We start from the raw sequence: 18,980 nt of genomic DNA, 5'->3' as shown, positions 1-18,980 counted from the left end.
ACTGTATAGAGATTTTAAAAAAATCATTCAATGCCAGGATATCATTAACACATGAATTTAGCACACGAATCTCACCATATCACAAATATATATGAAAAGGTGGCAGTGGAGAAAAAGATGAAGCCTGTAACTTTGGAAGACACTGCTGTAACTGAAGCTGTGAGCTGGAGATAAAAAGAAGTATACAGGTAGTATAGTTGCTACATTTGTTACAGATTATAGATGAATGATTCTGAAACTACACTATACCTGTGTTGAATAAATATGTAAACAAATTGTAGCTCATAGGAGGCATGATTGGGTTGTGGTAGGGAGGCTAGATGGAGATGTCGTATGGACTCCAGTTCACTTTACACACAGGTGTATGCGTATAATATAGCACACATGTAGATATCTCTAATACCTATGCAGAGATCTGTAGACATCTACATGCCGCTGTACAGTCCTGGTATCTATGTGATATGTTTGTATGCCCACACAGAGAGTTAGACCTTAACCCAGATGGGCAGTGCATATATAGGTTTGTATATGAACATATTTGCTAGCCTTGTCTGCCAACAGTGCCCAAAGGAAGGGGACACTTCATTAGCAACAAACACACTTAGTGTCTAGATCTTGGTTTTTAAATATCATTCTTCAGTAAAAGGAGACAAGGCTTCCTTAGAAAAATGGCTAATTCTTGAGCTGGGCAGGGAGCCTACAAGATGAGCCTGGAGTAACTTGAAGAGCCAGAAAGTAAGGATACGCTTAAAAGGAGGAGAAGGGGTGTCAAGAGAAGCATTTGGCTTAGTGGTTAGGATGTCAGTCAAAACACCCATCTCCTGCCCGTATTGGAGAACCTGTCTCCAAGACCTGACTGTGGCTCCTGACTCCAGCTCCCTGCTAATGCAGACCCTGGGATGCAGTGGTGTTAGCTCAAGGCTCCTGCCCCTCTGTGAGGGCCTTTGTTGAGTTTCTGGCTCAGTTCACTGCCTAGCAAATAAATAAATAAAAATATATTAAAATGTATTTGAAAGGCAGAGTTACAGAGAGAGGATTAAAGACGGTGAGAGGATTAGAGAGAGTGGAGGATCTTCCATCCACTGGTTCACTCCTCAAATGGCCACAATGACCCGGGCTGGGCCAGGCTGAAGCCAGGAGTCAGGAGCTTCTTCCAGGTTTCCCTTATGGGTGCAGGGGCCCAGACATTTGGGCCATCTGCTGCTGCTTCCCCAGGCACATTAATAGGGAACTGGATCAGAAGTGGAGTGGCTCAGTCTCAAACCGGCACCCACATGGGATGCCAGCATTGCAGGCGGAGGCTTAACGTGCTGCACCACAAACGCCAGCCCCTAAATAAATCATTTTAGAAGGAGGGGCCATACTAAAAGGACACAAAAGACAACCCAAAAGAATCTCCAGTGACCAAAGCAGAAACCATTTGAGCAATGTAATGAATATTAATAATAATGGAATCAAACTCCGAAGATAAAACATATATTTATAAATCTATAATGATATAAATAAATGATAGAATAAATAACCAAATGGGGAAGGAGGTGCTATCTTCCTTGCAGAAGAATTCTAGTTAATAACTGTAGAAATGAGGGACATGGAAAATCACTGTCAGAGCATTCTCAGTAAGAACGCTACAGGCAAGATCCACTGATGGGTGTGCAAATCAATAGATGCAACTCTAAGGAAAGACAGCAGACTTGCAAAGCCTTCAAGCACCTGCCCTCCATAAACCAACTGCGAGGGTGGCTTTAGCACACTATCACACATTTTTTTAAAGATTTATTTTATTTTATTTCAAAGAGAGTTACAGAGAGAGGTGAAGCAGTGAGAGAGGTCTTCAATTGCTTAGTTGACTCCCCAGATGGCCATAATGGCGGGAACTGTGCCGATCCGAAGCCAGGAGCCAGGAGCTTCCCCCAGGTCTCCCGTGCAGGTGCAGGGGCCAAAGGACTTGGGCCATCCTCTACTGCTTTCCCAGGCCACAGCAGAGAGAGCTGGATCGGAAGAGGAACAGCTGGGACTAGAACCGACGCCTATATAGGATGCTGGCACTTCAGGCCAGGGCTTTAACCCGCTGTGCCACAGCGCCGGCCCCACTAACACACAGTTTTGACACCCCTTGCTCCAGGAGGTGAGGCTTAATTCCTCTTGCCTTGCGTGTGCCCTGTGCCCAGCAACCTGCTTCTAACAAATAGATGATGGAGAGGGAGAAAGATGGACTTTACACCAGAGAAAGCTCACAAGCACCCCCTTATCCGAGGAGTCTGCATTCATACTCTCAGGCGAACATTCTATTGATACCCTATAGCTCTCTCCAAATCCCCAACCTCAAACACACATCTGCGGACTTTCTGCAAAACACAAAGCCCCGAGTCTTAAAATTGCGATTTCAATTTTTGTGATGTGGAAAAACTGGGAGCAGACCCTCAAGATGACGGGAAGTAGGCAGCCAAGGGGAGGAGCTGCAGCTGTTGGCCGGAGGGCAGCCCCTCCAGAAGCTTTGAGGGCTGTGTTCTCCACACAGACCTGGGGCCAGGGCGCTGGTAGCTCTGCCTTCGTCCGGACATGTCCCATGCCTTGCGCTCTGGGTGTAGGTTGCACGGCAGTCACTCTCCCTGGTTTTTTCTTTTCCTCCATCGGGGCGGTTGCTTGTCCAGGCTGGAGAATCTGCAGAAGAGACACTCCCTTTCTTCCCAGAGGCACGGGCTCAGCCCCTTCTCTGGGACTGTCGCACACGTTATCGACCGGGAGTGCTAGGAAGGGGGCCTGACGCCAGGCGGCAGCAGCCACAGGCAGGAGGAGGTGGAGGCTGCGCTGAGGCCGTGAGAACATTGGGGCAAGGTTAGAAAGAGAAATGCCCCCTACCCCTGACCCTGAGTGAGCGCCCCAGAAATGCCCTCTCCTGCAGTTTCTCAGACCACCCCCAGAAGACTACTCCCTCCTTCCCAGAATCACCCATCATTTGACTCTTTTTTTTTTTGACAGGCAGAGTGGACAGTGAGAGAGAGACAGAGAGAAAGGTCTTCCTTTGCCGTTGGTTCACCCTCCAATGGCCGCCGCGGCCAGCGCGCTGCAGCCGGCTCACTGCGCTGATCCGATGGCAGGAGCCAGGCACTTATCCTGGTCTCCCATGGGGTGCAGGGCCCAAGTGCTTGGGCCATCCTCCACTGCACTCCTGGGCCACAGCAGAGAGCTGGCCTGAAAGAGTGGCAACAGAGTGGGACAGAATCCGGTGCCCCGACCGGGACTAGAACCTGGTGTGCCGGCGCCACAAGGCGGAGGATTAGCCTAGTGTGCCGCTGGTCCTATATCTCTCCCCCACCGGGGGTTGTGAGCCATCCACGGGCAGGAGGTGGTTGGCGGGGAGGGCACTTGAAGCATTTCCTGCTGCAGTCCTGAACCACGGCTCAGAGGGCCTCAGGGACAGCAGCAGCAGCAGCAGAGAGAGAGAACACTCCAGGAGTGGCCCCTGTGTCCCTGGACCCTCCGGAAGCCCTTTGCACATACACAGCTCATCTTTCTGGACCCTTCTCCCCACAGTCCTGAGAAGCTCGTCCCCAGGGGTATCCCCATGGGCCCTCTGAGGGCACTGAGGCCTAGACATCGTATGCCTAGGGTCACAAGGCTCGCCGGGGATAGAGCTCACTCAAGGTCCAGCAATCTTTTTTTTTTTTTTTTTTTTTTGACAGGCAGAGTGGACAGTGAGAGAGAGAGACAGAGAGAAAGGTCTTCCTTTGCCATTGGTTCACCCTCCAATGGCCGCCGCGGCTGGTGCCAGACAGAATCAGTGCCCTGACCGGGACTAGAACCCGGTGTGCCGGCGCCGCAAGGTGGAGGATCAGCCTAGTGAGCCGCGGCGCCGGCCAAGGGCCAGCAATCTTTCCCACAACATTACAGCCCATTCCTTTTCACAGGCGAGAGTGCAGACGGGAAGTAAACATTCAGGGCAGCCTTCCAATGAGGCAGCCCCACAGCCCAGAGATTGAACTTTAGACTTTCAACTAAAGGTCCTGGGATTTCTGCTCCTGTTTAGATACTACTCACTTTTTAAAGGATTTATTTGCTAGAGGCTGGCATGGCACAGCCTGCGATGTCAGCATCCCATATGAGTGCTGGTTCGTGTCCTGGCTGCTCCACTTCAGATCCAGCTCCAGCTCCCTGCTGGTGGCCTGAGAAAGCAGCAGAGGATGGCCCAAGTGTTTGGGCCCCTGATACCCATGTGGGAGACTCAGATGGAGTTCCTGGTTCCAGGCTTCAGCCTGGCCAAGTCCCATTCATTGTGGCCATTTGGGGAGTGAATCAGTGAATGGAAGAGAGACATATCAATCTTTCAGCAGCTGGTTCACTGCCCACATGACTGCAACAGCTCATGGGGCTGGGCCAGGCTGAAGCTGATGTAGGCAGGCAGATAGGATAAAATTGATTAGATTTGTGAGCTGGGAGACCACACTTTCACCACGCCCCCTGTGTGATCTCATGCCCCTACCTGACCCTATCGGTATGCCTATCTGCCAATCAGGCTCTGTTACCACTCCCCTTTGGAAGTGGATAAAAGGCCTGGAGACAGTGGGCCCCTCCCTTCTTTGCTCCAGGCCTTCCAGGGCGTGTGGCCTTTGGGCTGCGCCTGCTTGGATACCTTGATAAGCTGCTTGTGGCTGTTCATAACCAAATGCTTGCTTCTTGTGGCTCCTGGCCTGCTCTCTGCTTGGTACGGCCCCAACTTTGTTTCTAGACTTTTTTTTCAGACTTAGATAGAGCCCTCACTCTCCTATGTATTTCTCTCACTAAATAAAATCCTTAAAACTTACCATGTGGGGCCAGTGCTGTGGTGCAGTGGGTTAAAGTCCCGGCCTGTGGCACTGGCATCCCGTCTGGGCTCTGGTTCAAGTCCCAGCTGCTCCACTTCCGATCCAGGTCCCTGCTATGGCCTGGAAGGCAGTAGAAGATGGCCCAAGTGCTTGGGTCCCTGCACCCACATGGGAGACCCAGAAGAAGCTCTTGGCTTCTGGCTTCAGATCAGCTCTGGCCATTGTGGCCATTTGGGGAGTGAACCATTGGATGGAAGCCCTCTTTCTCTCTTTCTGGCTCTACCTCTCTCTATAACTCTGTCTTTCAAATAAGTAAAATAAATCTTTTTTTTTTTTTTTAAAGAAATCACCATGTTTACCTGGTCTATTTGAGCCAGTATTCAGAATGCTTCCCTGAGTTTGTGGCAAGAACCCATACCACTTACTAATTTCAGAAATATTGATAAGCAAAATGGTTTCAAAGCCAGGAGGCAGAAGTACCATCCAGACCTCCCACATGGTGGCAGGAACCTAAGCACTTGGGTCATCATCTGCTGACATCCAGGTGCATTAGTAAGAAACTGGATAGGAAGTGCAAAGGAGCTGGAATTTGAACCAAGCATCCTAAGCAGCTGACCAGTTACTGCCTCATAATGCCCATCCACTCTTTGCTTTTTCAGGAGCAGAATGAAGGGCTCAGACTGTCCTCACAGTGCCTAAGCTCCCTTCCAATGCTACCTCTCCAGGAGCTTCTATCACCAAAGGAGACCCCCCTCTCAGAGGGGCCAGACATAACACAGGTGTCCGCGCTCTGCCCCGGACCCCTCTGAGAGGGCAGAGTGGGGACGCGGAATGTGGGCTGAGTATGCACAGAATTAGGGGCAGAGTTTTTCTGCCCTTCCTTACTCTACTCTAAGGATGCCGCTTAGCCTCAGAGACCCTTCTTTGCCCCTTGTTGCCTCTGATGGCGGCAGGAAGGGGAAGATAGGGGGCCAAGGTCTTGGCCTGCCCTGGGCCCCGGCTGAGGAGAGGGAGCCATAGTATTCAGATACAGTCAGGTGTTGGGACACTTACACTCTTACTTCGTAAGTGCAGAGAGATAAGCTTCAGTTCATTTTGGATGGTTTGACCTTATTTCCTCTATCCTGACATTCTAACATTTCTTAACTTAGACCCCTATTGGCTAACTGTCCATGCTTTGCTGGGTGTGGGGTTTTCCATTTTCAGGTGCATGTAGCTATACTTCACTTCCTGTTTCCATCAAGACTCCCCGTTTTTTTTCTTTTCTTTTTAAAAAAGATTTAATTTATTTTATTTGAAATCAGAGTCACATAGATAGAGAGGGAGATAAAGAGAAAGAGAGAGAGAGAGAGAGAGATCAATCTTCCATCTGCTGATTCACTCCCCAAATGGCCGCAATGGCCCGGGCTGGGCCATGCTGAAGCCAAGAGCCAGGAACTTTTTCCAGGTCTCCCACATGGGTGCAGGGGCCCAAGAATTTGGGCCATCCTCTATTGCTATCCCAGGCACATTAGCAGGGAGCTGGATCGGAAGTGGACCAGCCAGGATGTAGGGCATGTGTCAGTATCACAGGCAGCAGCTTAACCTGCTTAACCATAGTGCTGCCCGCTCCCTCTCCCATTTTTTCTTTGAGGTGTTTGGTCAAAATGGTTTTGTCTTTTCCTTCCTTCCTTCCTTCCTTCCTTCCTTCCTTCCTTCCTTCCTTCCTTCCTTCCTTCCTTCCTTCCTTCCTTCCTTCCTTCCTTCTTTCTTTCTTTCTTTCTTTCTTTCTTTCTTTCTTTCTCTCTTTCTTTCTTTCTCTCTTTCTTTCTTTCTCTCTTTCTTTCTCTCTCTCTTTCTTTCTTTCTTTCTTTCTTTCTTTCTTTCTTTCTTTCTTTCTTTCTTTCTTTCTTTCTTTCTTTCACATTTATTTGAAAGGCAGAGTTACAGAGAGGCTGAGACAGAGAGAAAGGTCTTCCATCTTCCAGATGGCCGCAATGGCAAGAGCTGAGCTGATCCGAAGCCAAGAGCCAGGAGCATCTTCTGGGTCTCCCACTCGGGTACAGGGGCCCAAGGACCTAGGCCAGCTTCTACTGCTATCCCAGGCCATAACAGAGAGCTGGATTGGAAGTGGAGCAGCCGGGACTCGAACTGGCGCCCATATGGGATGCTAGCACTTCAGACATCAGCTTTATCTGCTATGCCACAGTGCCGGCCCCAATTGTCACTATTAATTCATCATTGAGCAAAGTTTCTTTTTTAGAAAATGTCCAGTGAGAAAGGGAGAGGAAAAGAGAGAGTAATTGAGTGAGAGAGATTTTCCATCCACTGGTTCACTCCCTCAATGCCCTAAGTAGCTGGGGCTGGGCCAGGCCAAGGTCAGGGGCCCAGAACTTCATCCAGGTCTCCCACATGGGTGGTAGGGGCCCAAGCACCTGAACCATCATCTACTGCCTTCTCGGTGTGCATTAGCAGGAAGCTGGGTCAGAAGTGGAGGTGAGAGTTGATGTCAGGCACTCTGATTTGGGATGGGGGCCTGTCATGTGGTGGCTTAATGCACTGTACCACAATGCTCTCCCCAGTTCTGTGTCTTACAGGATTATATAAAGTGCAGGAAAAAGTGTTATTGTCTGTTAGGATTAAAAATGTAGGGAGGCTGGCATGTGGCATAGTAGACAAAGCCACCACCTGCAGTGCTGTCATCCCATATGGGTGCTGGTTCAAGTACCTGGAGCCTTGAGACCTATGGTTGGCAAGGTGTTTGCTATCTACTGATATGTGCATACCACCTCCCCCACCCCAACTTAGGGGGTTTAAAACATTTTCTGGGGCCTAGCACTGTGGCATAGTGGGTAAAACTGCCACTTTTGAGTCCCAGCTGCTCCACTTCCAATCCAGCTCTCTGCTATGGAGGCTGGGAGAGATGAGATGCCACCTCTGGTAGGGCAGCAGCAATGTCACATTGTGAGAGTGCAAATATAGCCATGGGAGAATCTGTGGCCATTTTTCTCCGTCTACTACAGAAAATTAGATTTCACATGCACATCAAGTTTGCTATCTTTCCCCCTTAAAAATAAGGAGACTTGGCAACCAGCTGCTGGAGTTAAGTAACTGTTGGTTCATATAGAGGGAACAGTCCATCTCTGGCTCATCATAGTCCCTGCCTCTCTTTAAAGATAGAGAAATTGGGATTCTGAGAGCTAGGATGTCCTCTCTGGGCTGCAGATATCAGAGTTTATGCTTTGTCTAAATTAAAAACTTATTTATTTATTTGAAAGAGTGAGGGGTAGTGAGAGAGCAGGGTAGCAGGGGCCCAGGTACTTGGGCCGTCTTCCGCTGCTCTCCCAGGTGCATTAGCAGGGAGCTGGATTGGCAGTGGATATCAGATACTGGCGTTGCACAGTGGCTCAACCCACAGCATTAAAATTCCATCCCCAGAGCTTATGCCTTTTTTTTTTTTTTTTTTTTTTTGACAGGCAGAGTGGACAGTGAGAGAGAGAGACAGAGAGAGAAAGGTCTTCCTTTGCCGTTGGTTCACCCTCCAATGGCCGCCGCTGCAGCCGGCGCACCGCGCTGATCCGATGGCAGGAGCCAGGATCCAGGTGCTTTTCCTGGTCTCCCATGGGGTGCAGGGCCCAAGCACCTGGGCCATCCTCCACTGCACTCCCTGGCCATAGCAGAGAGCTGGCCTGGAAGAGGGGCAACCGGGACAGAATCCGGCGCCCTGACCGGGACTAGAACCCGGTGTGCCGGCGCCACAAGGTGGAGGATTAGCCTATTGAGCCACGGCGCTGGCCCAGAGCTTATGCTTTTAAACACCATATTCAACTGCTACCACCAGATGGGCTCTATGGATGGTTACATTGGAAAACCCTTGCAGGGGAGTGGCTGACAATGGTTGTATAAGCTCAGGCCACAGGGAAAGTGGGGTTCTTCAACTAACCAGAGACTTGGTTCAGGATTGAATAGGGTCAGGGGAGAGTGGATGATCTGGAAGCTGGTCAACCAACTTAAAGCTCATTTTGGTAGCCAGTGTCGTTGGCATCTGAACTGACACAACCACAGAAGATACGGACACACTCCTGGGCCAGACAGGGAGAAGCAGGGAGTGAAGCGCATCCACCTATCCAGTCTGCTTAGAAGCGTTGTAGGCTGCCCACTGCCTCTCCGTGGGAGTCTCAGTGTGATTCTTGTTGAGAGGGCTCTAATATAAGCTGCCCACTTAGATTGTTAATGTGTCCATGTTGGTTCCTCTGTTGGAACAAAAGTATCACCTTGTGCAGGCTGTTGAGCCTGGGGGAGGCTGTGCACTTGTGTGGGCAGGAGGATCTCCAGTACTCTATTTTCCATTCAACTTTCTTGTGAATCTAAAGCCACCCTAAAAATAAGGTCTATATATACCAAAAAAGGTGCTTGGGGCCTTCCCTTTGAAGGTGGTTTTCAAGGTAAGTTTAGGAAACTCAGGTAAGGTTGATTTTTTTTTTAACTGCAGGACTTACAGCAGTCCATTTTTTCCATCATGCCTGGTACAATTATGGTGAAGAAGTAATGCAATTACTCTTTCTACTCTAGGCAAAGATAGCATTGGGGCAAGGAGGGTGATCGCTGACGTAGCCCAGCACCTAGAACTGAGCTTGGCACACAGAGGGTGCTCAGAACCCATCGGTTGCAGGAAAGAGTTACCAGTCTGTAGGACTTGATGATCTAGGGATGGGGGGGGGGGGGCTTAGCATCAGAGTAGCTTTGGTTCATCACACCTTTGCTAGAGATTCCTAAAAGTGCCCCTCTGCCTACCTGTGGTGACCTTTGATCTGGAGCCCCCATGTGGCCAGCTTAGCCCCCTACCCTATCCTACCCTCAGCGGCTTCTAGGTCAATCTTTGCACGTGCCCTGCATCCACTGTACTGCTGTGACCCCCTCATCCCTTCAGACCTCCAGCCTCTGGCCAGGCCCAGCACCCACAGAGCTCGGATACGCTGATGCTGTTGGGTTTTTTGCACCCATTGCTCCAAGTGCATCAAGATCTCATGGCAGTAAATGAGGAGTGAATGTGGGTGCTCTGGTGTCCCTGGGAAGCCAGTGAGCAGATCCACAGGAGCCCAACCCTAGGCTGGTTCTAAGACGTGCTGGAAATATGCCAGGCCCGAGGCAAGGCAGATACCACCGCATCTGGTGTCATGTCTGGGACAGAGGCGCTCTTTGCCAGCTCCAGCCAAGATAAACAGTCATTCTGAGTCCCAGGGATGGTGGAGACCAGTGCAGGGCCGAGGTGGGAGCCATACAGCCTTCTTAATAATAGGACAAAAGTGTCCTCTGTGGGCACCGGAGCATTTGTTAATAGCATGTGCACTTTCTGCTGTTAATACTGAACATTTATAAGGGGTATAGCTATTCTATTAAAAAAAAAAAAAAAGCAAACTGAAAACATGGCAAGGATTCTGGAGCAGGAAGTAGAAGCGCCCACTCGTATTCCCCGCCCACTCCGGTTTTTGAAATCCTGCCCTTTGTCTTGTTTTTCAGCCTGTTGTGGCCCTGTGCACCTCACCCCCTCTAGGAATCCAAGCAGTATCGCCTCGGTGCTTTTATCAGCCACACGGTCTTCCACAGGAGAGTGCACCGCAACTCTGGAGAACGATCTAAGCGTAGTCCTCAGCCCTGCAATGCTGCTTCTAGGAATCTGGCCTAGAGAACACTTGTGCAGGTGTGGAACACTGAATGTTCATTATAGGATTGTTGGCCAATAGTGGGGTATTGGAGACCATCTGTTAACTTGTGGTATGACTGAAGAGAGACAGGGGCCTAGCACTTAATTTTAAGATGTTCTGGCTTTGAGGACTTGCTGGGGGAGACAAAAGGCAGTTAACATAAAGTGGCTGTGCGTGGGGCTGGTGCTGTGGCATAGTGGGTTAAGCCTCTGCCTGCGGTGCCGGCATCCCATATGGGCGCCGGTTCAAGTCCTGGCTGCTCCACTTACGGTCCAGCTCTGCTATTGCCTGGGAAAGCAGTAGAAGATGGACCTAGTCCACTTGGTTAATCCTCTGCCTGCGGTGCCGGATTCTAGTCCCGGTCGCTCCTCTTCCAGTCCAGCTCTCTGCAGTGGCCCGGGAGGCGGGGGCAGTGAAGGATGGCCCAAGTGCTTGGGCTCCTCCACCTGCATGGGAGACCAGGAGAAGCACCTGGCTCCTGGCTCCCGATCGGTGCAGCATTGGCTGTGGTGGCCATTTGGGGGGTGAACCAATGGAAGGAAGACCTTTCTCTCTCTCTCTCTCTCTCTTTCTCACTGTCTATAACTCTACCTGTCAAGTAAAAAGAAGAAGAAGAGGAAGAGGAAGAGGAAGAAGAGGAAGAGGAAGAGGAAGAGGAGGAAGAAGAGGAAGAGGAAGAGGAGGAAGAAGAGGAGGAAGAAGAGGAGGAAGAAGAGGAGGAAGAAGAGGAGGAAGAGGAGGAGGAAGAGGAGGAGGAAGAGGAGGAGGAAGAGGAGGAGGAAGAGGAGGAGGAAGAGGAGGAGGAAGAGGAAGAAGAGGAAGAAGACCCAAATCCTTGGGCCCCTGCACCCGCATGGGAGACCTGGAAGAAGCTCCTGGCTCCTGGCTTCAGATTGCCCCAGCTCCGGCTGTTGTGGCCATTTGCGGAGTGAACCAACAGATGGAAGACTTCTCTCTCTATCTCTCCCTCTCTCTGTAACTCTCAAATAAATAAATAAATAAATAAATCTTTAAAAAAGGCGGCTGTGTGTTTTCTTTATAAGAAACACTTTTCTTATAAGCTTGGTTTTACAGTCTAAGAGAATTTTTTAAGATTTTATTATTTTTGTTCATTTGAAAGGCAGAGTTACAGAGAGGTTACAGAGAGAGAGACAGAGACAGAGACAGAGACAGAGACGGAGATCTTCCATCTGCTGGTTCACTCCCCAAATGGCCGCAACAGCTGGAGTTTGGCCAATCTGAAGCCAGGAGCCAGGAGCTTCCTCTGGGTCCCCTATGTGGGTGCAGGGGCCCAAGGACCTGGGCCATCCTCTGCTGCTTTCTCAAGTGGCTTAATCTGCTGCACCACAATACTGGCCCCAAAATTTCCTCTTTGTGTGGTACGAAGAGGGTAGCACCAGTCTGTCCTGTAAACTGGACTGCTGAAGCTTAAGCCAATAGGAAGGACACTCTTGACAGTAGTTCTTGAGTTCTGTTGTTTGTTTTCCTTTTCTTATTTTTTATTTTTTTAAGATTTATCTATTTGAAAGGTGGAGTTACAGAGGCAGAGGCAAAGAGAGAGAGGTCTTCTATTCATTGGTTCACTCTCCAAATGGCCGTAACGGCCAGAGCTGGGAGCTTCTTCTAGGTTTCCCACGTGGGTGCAGGGGCCCAAGGACTTGGGCCATCCTCTGCTGCTTTTCCAGGCACATTAGCAGGGAGCTGGATTGGAAGTGGAGCAGCCGGGACTCGAATCGGTGCCCATATGGGATGCCGGCACTACAGGCAGCGGCTTTACCTGCTATGCCACAGTGCCAGCCCCTGCTTGTTTCCTTTTAAAGATAGAAGTTAGCATGGTATTCTGCATTTTGCTTTTAGTTTTTGGGAAAAAAACCAGAAAGATAAAACTCAATTACACATTACAACTGATAAGTATCACAAGCACCCCAAAATCTAGCAAAATAGCATGATAATTTAAAAAATGATTGGGAGGCCAGTGATGTGATATAGCAGGTAAAGCCACCGCCTGCAGTGCTGACATCCCAAATGGGTGCCTGTTCGAGTCCTGGCTGCTCCACTTCTGATCCAGCTCTCTGCTATGGCCTGGGAAAGCAGTAGAAGATGGCCCAGATGCCTGGGCTCCTGCACCTGTGTGGGAGACCTGGAAGAATCTCCTGACTCCTGACGTTGAATCAGCTCAGCTCCAGCCATTGCGGCCATCTGCCTCTGCCTCTGCCTCTCTGTAACTCTGCCTTTCAAATAAATAAATAAATCTTTTAAAAAATGATTGGGGCCAGCATTGTGGCATAGTGGCATCCATATCAGAGTGCTCATTCCAGTCCTGGCTGTTCCACTTCTGATCCAGTTTCCTGCAAATACATCTTGGAAAGCAGTGGAAGATGGACCAAGCACTTGGGCCTCTGCCACCGATGTGAAAGACCAGGATGGCATTCCAGGCTCCTGGCTTTGGACTGGTCCAGAACTGGCTTTTTCAGCTATTTGCGGTGTGAACCAGTAGAGGGAAGATCTCTTTTGCTCTCTCTCCTTGTCTCTTCACCTCTTCCTGTCAGAGGCAGGGGCTTAACCCTCTGTACCACAATTCTGGCCCCCAAAGATCTATTCTTTCAACTTCCTTCAATCATCCTTTTATTTTTTTTTAAAGATTTATTTTATTTATGAAAGGCAGAGTTGGGGCCAGTGCTGTGGCACAGCAGGTTAACGCCCTGGCCTGAAGCACTGGCATCCCATATAGGTGCTGGTTCTAGTCCTGCTGCTCCTCTTCTGATCCAGCTCTCTGCTATGGCCTGGGAAAGCAGTAGAAGATGGCCCAAGTCACTGGGCCCCTGTACCCGCGTGGGAGACCCAGAAGAAGCTCCTGGCTCCTGGCTTTGGATTGGCGCAGCTCCGGCCGTTGCAGCCATCTGGGGAGGTAACCAGCGGATGGAAGACCTCTCTCTCTTTCAGCCTCTCCTCTCTCTGTGTAACTCTGACTTTCAAATAAATAAATAAACCTTAAAAAAAATAGAAAGGCAGAGTTACAGAGAGATTGAGGGACGGAGAGAGAGTCAGAGATCTTCCATCTGCTGGTTTACTCCTCAAATGGCTGCAATGGCCAGGACTGAGCCAGGCTGAATCCAGGAGCCAGGAGCTCTACCCCAGTGGGTGCAGGGGCCCAAGCACCTGGCATTATCTGTTGCTTTCCCAGGCACATTAGCAGGGAGCTGGATCAGAAATGGAGCAGATGACTTGAACCAATGGCTATATGGGATGCCATTGTTGTAGGTGGTGGTCTAACTGCTTATGCCACAGCACCAGCCTCCAGTCCTCTCTTTCGAGTACCATGGTTCCTATGCAGCTCCTGACCAATTTGGGGAAGCCCTGTATTCAGTGACATACAGAGAAGTAACTCTGAATTCCTTGGTTTTTGACCTCACCTGCTTAGTGTGCAGACAATTCTATGAACCCTAGGAGTATACTTATGAATTGATGACAGCCCTCTAGAAATGAAGGCTGCTTGGGGACTGTGGCAAAGTCAGGATAAACCTGTCTCCCCTCAGGGTTCCTCCCACACAAAGGTCCCAAGCAGGACTCCCTTGGTCACAGGGCTTCTCAGTCCTAGGTATAGATCTGAGCTGGGTGTAAGGCAGCCACAAAACTCACCAAAGACTGGAGTAATGGAAAGGGTTTATTGGTGGGGAAACCTGACAGACCAGAGGGAAGGGCGAAGAAGGAAAAGAGGGAGAAGGAGAGCCTAAGAGAGAGATTGAGAGAGAGAGAGATTGAGAGAGAGAGAGACAGAGATCAAGAGTTAGAAGACAGAGGGCCGGCGCCGGGGCTCACTAGGCTAATCCTCCGCCTTGCGGCGCCGGCACACCCGGTTCTAGTCCCGGTTGGGGCACTGGATTCTGTCCCGGTTGCTCCTCTTCCAGTCCAGCTCTCTGCTGTGGCCCGGAAGGCAGTGGAGGATGGCCCAAGTGCTTGGGCCCTGCACCCCATGGGAGACCAGGATAAGTACCTGGCTCCTGCCATCGGATCAGCGCGGTGCACCTGCCGCAGCGCGCCAGCCACGGCGGCCATTGGAGGGTGAACCAACAGCAAAAAGAAGACCTTTCTCTCTGTCTCTCTCTCTCACTGTCCACTCTGCCTGTCAAAAAAAAAAAAAAATAGTTAGAAGACAGAGAGAGAGCCACGTGTTCAGGAACAGGTCCTCTTAAAACTTTGCTGGGGGTGGGGGTGGGCAAGGAAGTAGGAGCAGCGAGTCCCATTAGGGTAGGAGTGGAGCCGACACTGGTGGTTGGGCCATGGGGTCACCTGGCTTCCAGCCATGGCTCTTGGGGCTAGAGCCAAGGATGGTGTGTCTAGGGTGTAGATTGTGCCATAGGTAAGACTGCGCCATTTTACTAACACTGGGTATTTTTTTTTTAAGGTTTATTTATTTATTTGAAAGGCAGAGTTACAGAGAGGCAGAGGCAGAGGCAGAGAGAGAGAGAGAGAGAGAGAGATGTATCTTCCATCCACTGGTTTACTCCCCAAATGGCTGCAATGGCTAGAGGTGGGTCAATCTGAAGCCAGGAGCTTCTTCCAGATCTCCCACATGGGTGCAGGTGTCCAAGCACTTGGGCCATCTTCCACCGCTTTCCCAGGCTCATTATCAGGGAGCTGGATCGGACTAGAACTGGCTTCACCCACTCTGCCGTAACACCTGTCCCTGGGCTGGGTCTTTGAGTGACAGGCCTGCCTCTCCCTCTGGAGTCTCAGAGGAATAAGGAGCTATTACTCTCCCGAGCTCACAATGCAGGGCCCTGCTTCGATCAAAACGCGCTTTCCTCTTGGAGGCTTCTCCTTTCTCAGCAAACACCTGACAGGGTGTGCTACCCTGCTGCCAGACGTGCCTAGACAGATCTCCTTCTCCTTACACTTGAACGGGGGTCACTCCTTACACTTGAACGGGGGTCAAGGCTGGGGAGGTAGATCTGAGTCAGCTGTAGAAGGCCTCCAACACAATCAAACATGTTTTAATTCTGAGGAATCCCTGTAGGTGCTGGAGCTGGGGAGAGCTCTCCTGGAGGCGGTCCCAGTGCCCGTGTTCTCGATCTCCCTTTAGATGGAACAGCTCCTCACTGGAGGCCCACCCATGCTCTCTCCACCTTTGTGTCTTTCCAGGAGAGCACACTGTTCTCTTCTTTCCTCCCCCAGTCCATGAGGGCAGGGGGATACCCATCTGATTCGATGCTCTCTGTCCAGGGCCTGGCTCTTGGTGGATACTCAATAAAACCGGGCTCTCTGGCCAAATCTACTACATCCAGGCTGGAGGCAGGAGGTCAGGGATGGTCAGCAGAAAATATGAAGAAAGAAGGAGGGCTCTCTGGGAAGTAAGCTTCCACAGAGACAAGAGACAAGGAGGAGACAAAATCTGGGAGGGGGAAGGCCGGCGCCGCGGCTCACTAGGCTAATCCTCTGCCTAGCGGCGCCGGCACACCGGGTTCTAGTCCCGGTCGGGGCGCCGGATTCTGTCCTGGTTGCCCCTCTTCCAGGCCAGCTCTCTGCTGTGGCCTGGAAGTGCAGTGGAGGATGGCCCAAGTGCTTGGGCCCTGCACCCCATGGGAGACCAGAGAAGCACCTGGCTCCTGCCATCGGATCAGCGCTGTGCGCCGGCCGCAGAGCGCCGGCCACGGCGGCCATTGGAGGGTGAACCAATGGCAAAAGGAAGACCTTTCTCTCTGTCTCTCTCTCTCACTGTCCACTCTGCCTGTCAAAAAAAAAAAAAAAAAAAAAAATCTGGGAGGGGGAATTGATATGCACTAGCTGTCTACTCCAGGCGAAGCATTGGGTCAAAGGCTTCACTTTGTGGGGTCTGATGTGATTTCCAACATTTGTGTAGATAATAATACCATTATCACCCCTATTTTTTTTTCTTTGAAAGGCAGAGAGACAAAGGGAGGGGGAGAGCAAAAGTGAGAGAAAGACAGACAAAACGATGTATACACTCTAAGTGCCCACACCAGCTGAGGCTGGGTCAGGCTGAAGCCAGGAGTTGAAAAGCTCAATCTCGGGGCTGGCGTCCTGGCTCACTTGGTTAATCCTCTGCCTGGGGCACTGGCATCCCATATGGGCGCCGGGTTCTAGTCCCGGTTGCTCCTCTTCCAGTCCAGCTCTCTGCTGTAGCCTGAGAAGGCAGTGGAGAATGGCCCAAGTGTTTGGGCGCTTGCACCCCCATGGAGACCAAGAAGAAGCACCTGGCTCCTGGCTTCAGATCGGCGCAGCACTGGCTATAGTGGTCATTTGCCATTTGGGGGGGGGGGTGAACCAACAGAAGGAAGACCTTTCTCTCTGTCTCTCTTTCACTGTCCACTCTGCCTGTCAAATAAATAAATAAAAAAGAAAAGCTCAATCTTGGTCTTCCACATGGGGTAGGGGGACTCACCTGCTGCCTTCAGGCAGGAAGCTGGAATCAGGGAGCAGGGTCTGGACTCGAATCAAGGCACTCGGATAAGGGATGTAGATGTTCCAAACAACTTAACCGTACATTAAATGCCTGCCCCTGTTATCAACATGCTTATGCACTACGGAACAGAAGGAGGTTGTGTAAGTTCCTGACTCCTAAACCGGCCCTCCTCTCACCTTCCTCATGGCCTCTTCCAACACAGGGTTAAGCCAGAGTCCCCAGTCAGTTGGCAGAGGGGGACAAGAGCTGAGCATCCATTAGAGGCGTGGGGAGCAGGGCTGTGGCTCTTACCTGGCCTGAGAGGAGAGCCAGAAGTACAGTGAGGCCGGAGCCTTCGGTGAAGGGCGAGCACTTAGGGGCAGGCAGAGGGGGGACAAGGGGTCCCCCTGAGCCTTCTGCTTCAAGGTGCTCTGGAGTGGCAGGCCAGGGGCCAGGCAGGGTGCAGCAGAAGGCTTTGGAGCCAGAGTGAACACAGGTCAACTTTTTCCTTTTCTGGATTCCAACCAAAGAGTGGGGGTGGGGTGTGATGGGCTGAGTCCAGGAGAGACTAGGAATGGCTGGAGCTCCTGGCAGCCGCCCAGACCCCCAAGTAGGCCCCTTCCTGGCACTGGGGCCCTCCTGGCCCCTGGCCTGCACACAAACACATACCGTGGCCCTGTACCCAATGTTCCAGGGCGGGCCCAACTTAAAATCTGAGGCCCTCCGTCCCCGCGGGCAGGCTCGTGCGGGTCAGACTGTGGTCCAGGTTCTGAGGCCTGGGACGCAGACGCCACCTCCACCCGAGCCAGGTTCCGTTCAGGCTGGTGGAGCAAGAACAAAAGCTTTAGCTCTGCTTTTCGCTTCCTTGCCTACATGACCCAGCAGATCCCAACCTCCCCACCCCGTTGAGAAACTTCCCTCCCCCCTGCATTTTTTCCTCAAAACCAGCTCAACCCCGCCCAAGGTTTGAAAGAGCCCGCGCAAAGCAACGGAGCCCCGCCTCACGCCGGCCCACCCGGGCCCGAATGCCGCCCTGGCTATATAAGCCCCTGGTCGGTGTGTAGGCCAGGGGGGCTCGCAGAACTTCTCAGGTCTGTCTCCAGTTGATGAGCCTGTTCTGCCTGATGAGTTCCTGGTCTTGTCTCCTCCAGGTCTTGTTCCTATGCTCTAACACAGGCCGCAGGGCTGTATAAGGCGTCTTGGGGGTGAGGGTGCCTCCGGGGCAGGGCAGAGGCCTTGAAAGTGGCCCCCCAGGTCGCGTCCAGTTCCAACCCCGCAGGCTGCCGGCTGGCTGTCACTCAAAGTCCATCCCTCCTCTCTGCGCATAGCACACACACTCGCTGAGAAAGGGCTTCCCTCCACAGCGCCAGGCTGAAAACTCTGGCAGCTCTCCCCTGCGCTCTAGCCCTGGGGGGCTTCAGGAGGGCCTGGGCTGCCCGCCAGCCCCTGGCGGTCCCGAGACTTGGGTGGGGGCTGGGGCGCCGCTGCCTTGACCTTTTCCTTCCTGCCTGCTCTCCAGCCCGGGGCTTCCTGAGGCCCGGGCCTCCGCGGGCTCCCACCCTGCGCTTAACCCTTTCCTCCGAGGGCGGCAGCGGCTGGGAGGCGGGGAGCGAGGCGGGGCGGAGAAAGCCCTGTCCCAAATCTCCCGAAAAGAGTCTCCCCGCCCCCAAAGCAATTCTCCCTTCCAACAGGGGAAGGGGAACGTGGAAGGAAATTCACTTTGACCTCTGGGTTCTGGCTCCTGGCCCAACACTTGTGGAAGGCAGCGGTCTCCGGGACCCTCCCGCTCCCTCCTCTTCTCCTGGTCCCCCCCTCCGCCCCCCGCCCCTTCAAGCGCCCCCGGCAGACGCGGGACGAGTCTGTCCAGGAGGGGCTGGCGGAGCGGTGGAGGGGGCAGGCTGGGGGCGGAGGGAAGGGCGGCGGGAGCCCGGTCGGTCCCACCCCCAGTTACAGCCCCCGACAGGAAGAGTTCGTCGCGGCAGCCGCTGCCGAAAGCAACGGAGCTGGGGAGGGCGGGCGCCTGTGCACGGCGGGTGGGTAGAAGCCACCAGGCAGGAGGCCACGGCTGGGGGCGCGCCGCGGGGAAGA

At 52.1% G+C, this 18,980-nt stretch overlaps 1 long non-coding RNA gene across 2 annotated transcripts; it reads right to left on the bottom strand.

Annotated features, from left to right (window-relative positions):
- Positions 1–1,763: 1,763 nt before the first annotated feature.
- Positions 1,764–18,484, bottom strand: LOC138844641 (uncharacterized). Of its 2 annotated transcripts, XR_016217482.1 has the most exons (4): positions 17,205–18,484; positions 16,893–17,031; positions 2,524–2,664; positions 1,764–1,991 (listed from the first exon to the last, which is right to left on the bottom strand). It is a non-coding gene; the product is annotated as an uncharacterized LOC138844641 (long non-coding RNA). The 2 variants fall into 2 exon arrangements; XR_011380788.2 differs by having other exon boundaries at positions 1,764–2,664.
- Positions 18,485–18,980: the final 496 nt, after the last annotated feature.

Source organism: Oryctolagus cuniculus, chromosome 12, assembly GCF_051225735.1.
Source record: "Oryctolagus cuniculus isolate XC-2025 breed Fujian yellow rabbit chromosome 12, ASM5122573v1, whole genome shotgun sequence".
Lineage (NCBI taxonomy): Eukaryota > Metazoa > Chordata > Mammalia > Lagomorpha > Leporidae > Oryctolagus > Oryctolagus cuniculus.
The sequence above is the reverse complement of the archived record's forward strand: the minus strand, read 5'-3'. Positions and strand labels throughout refer to the sequence as shown.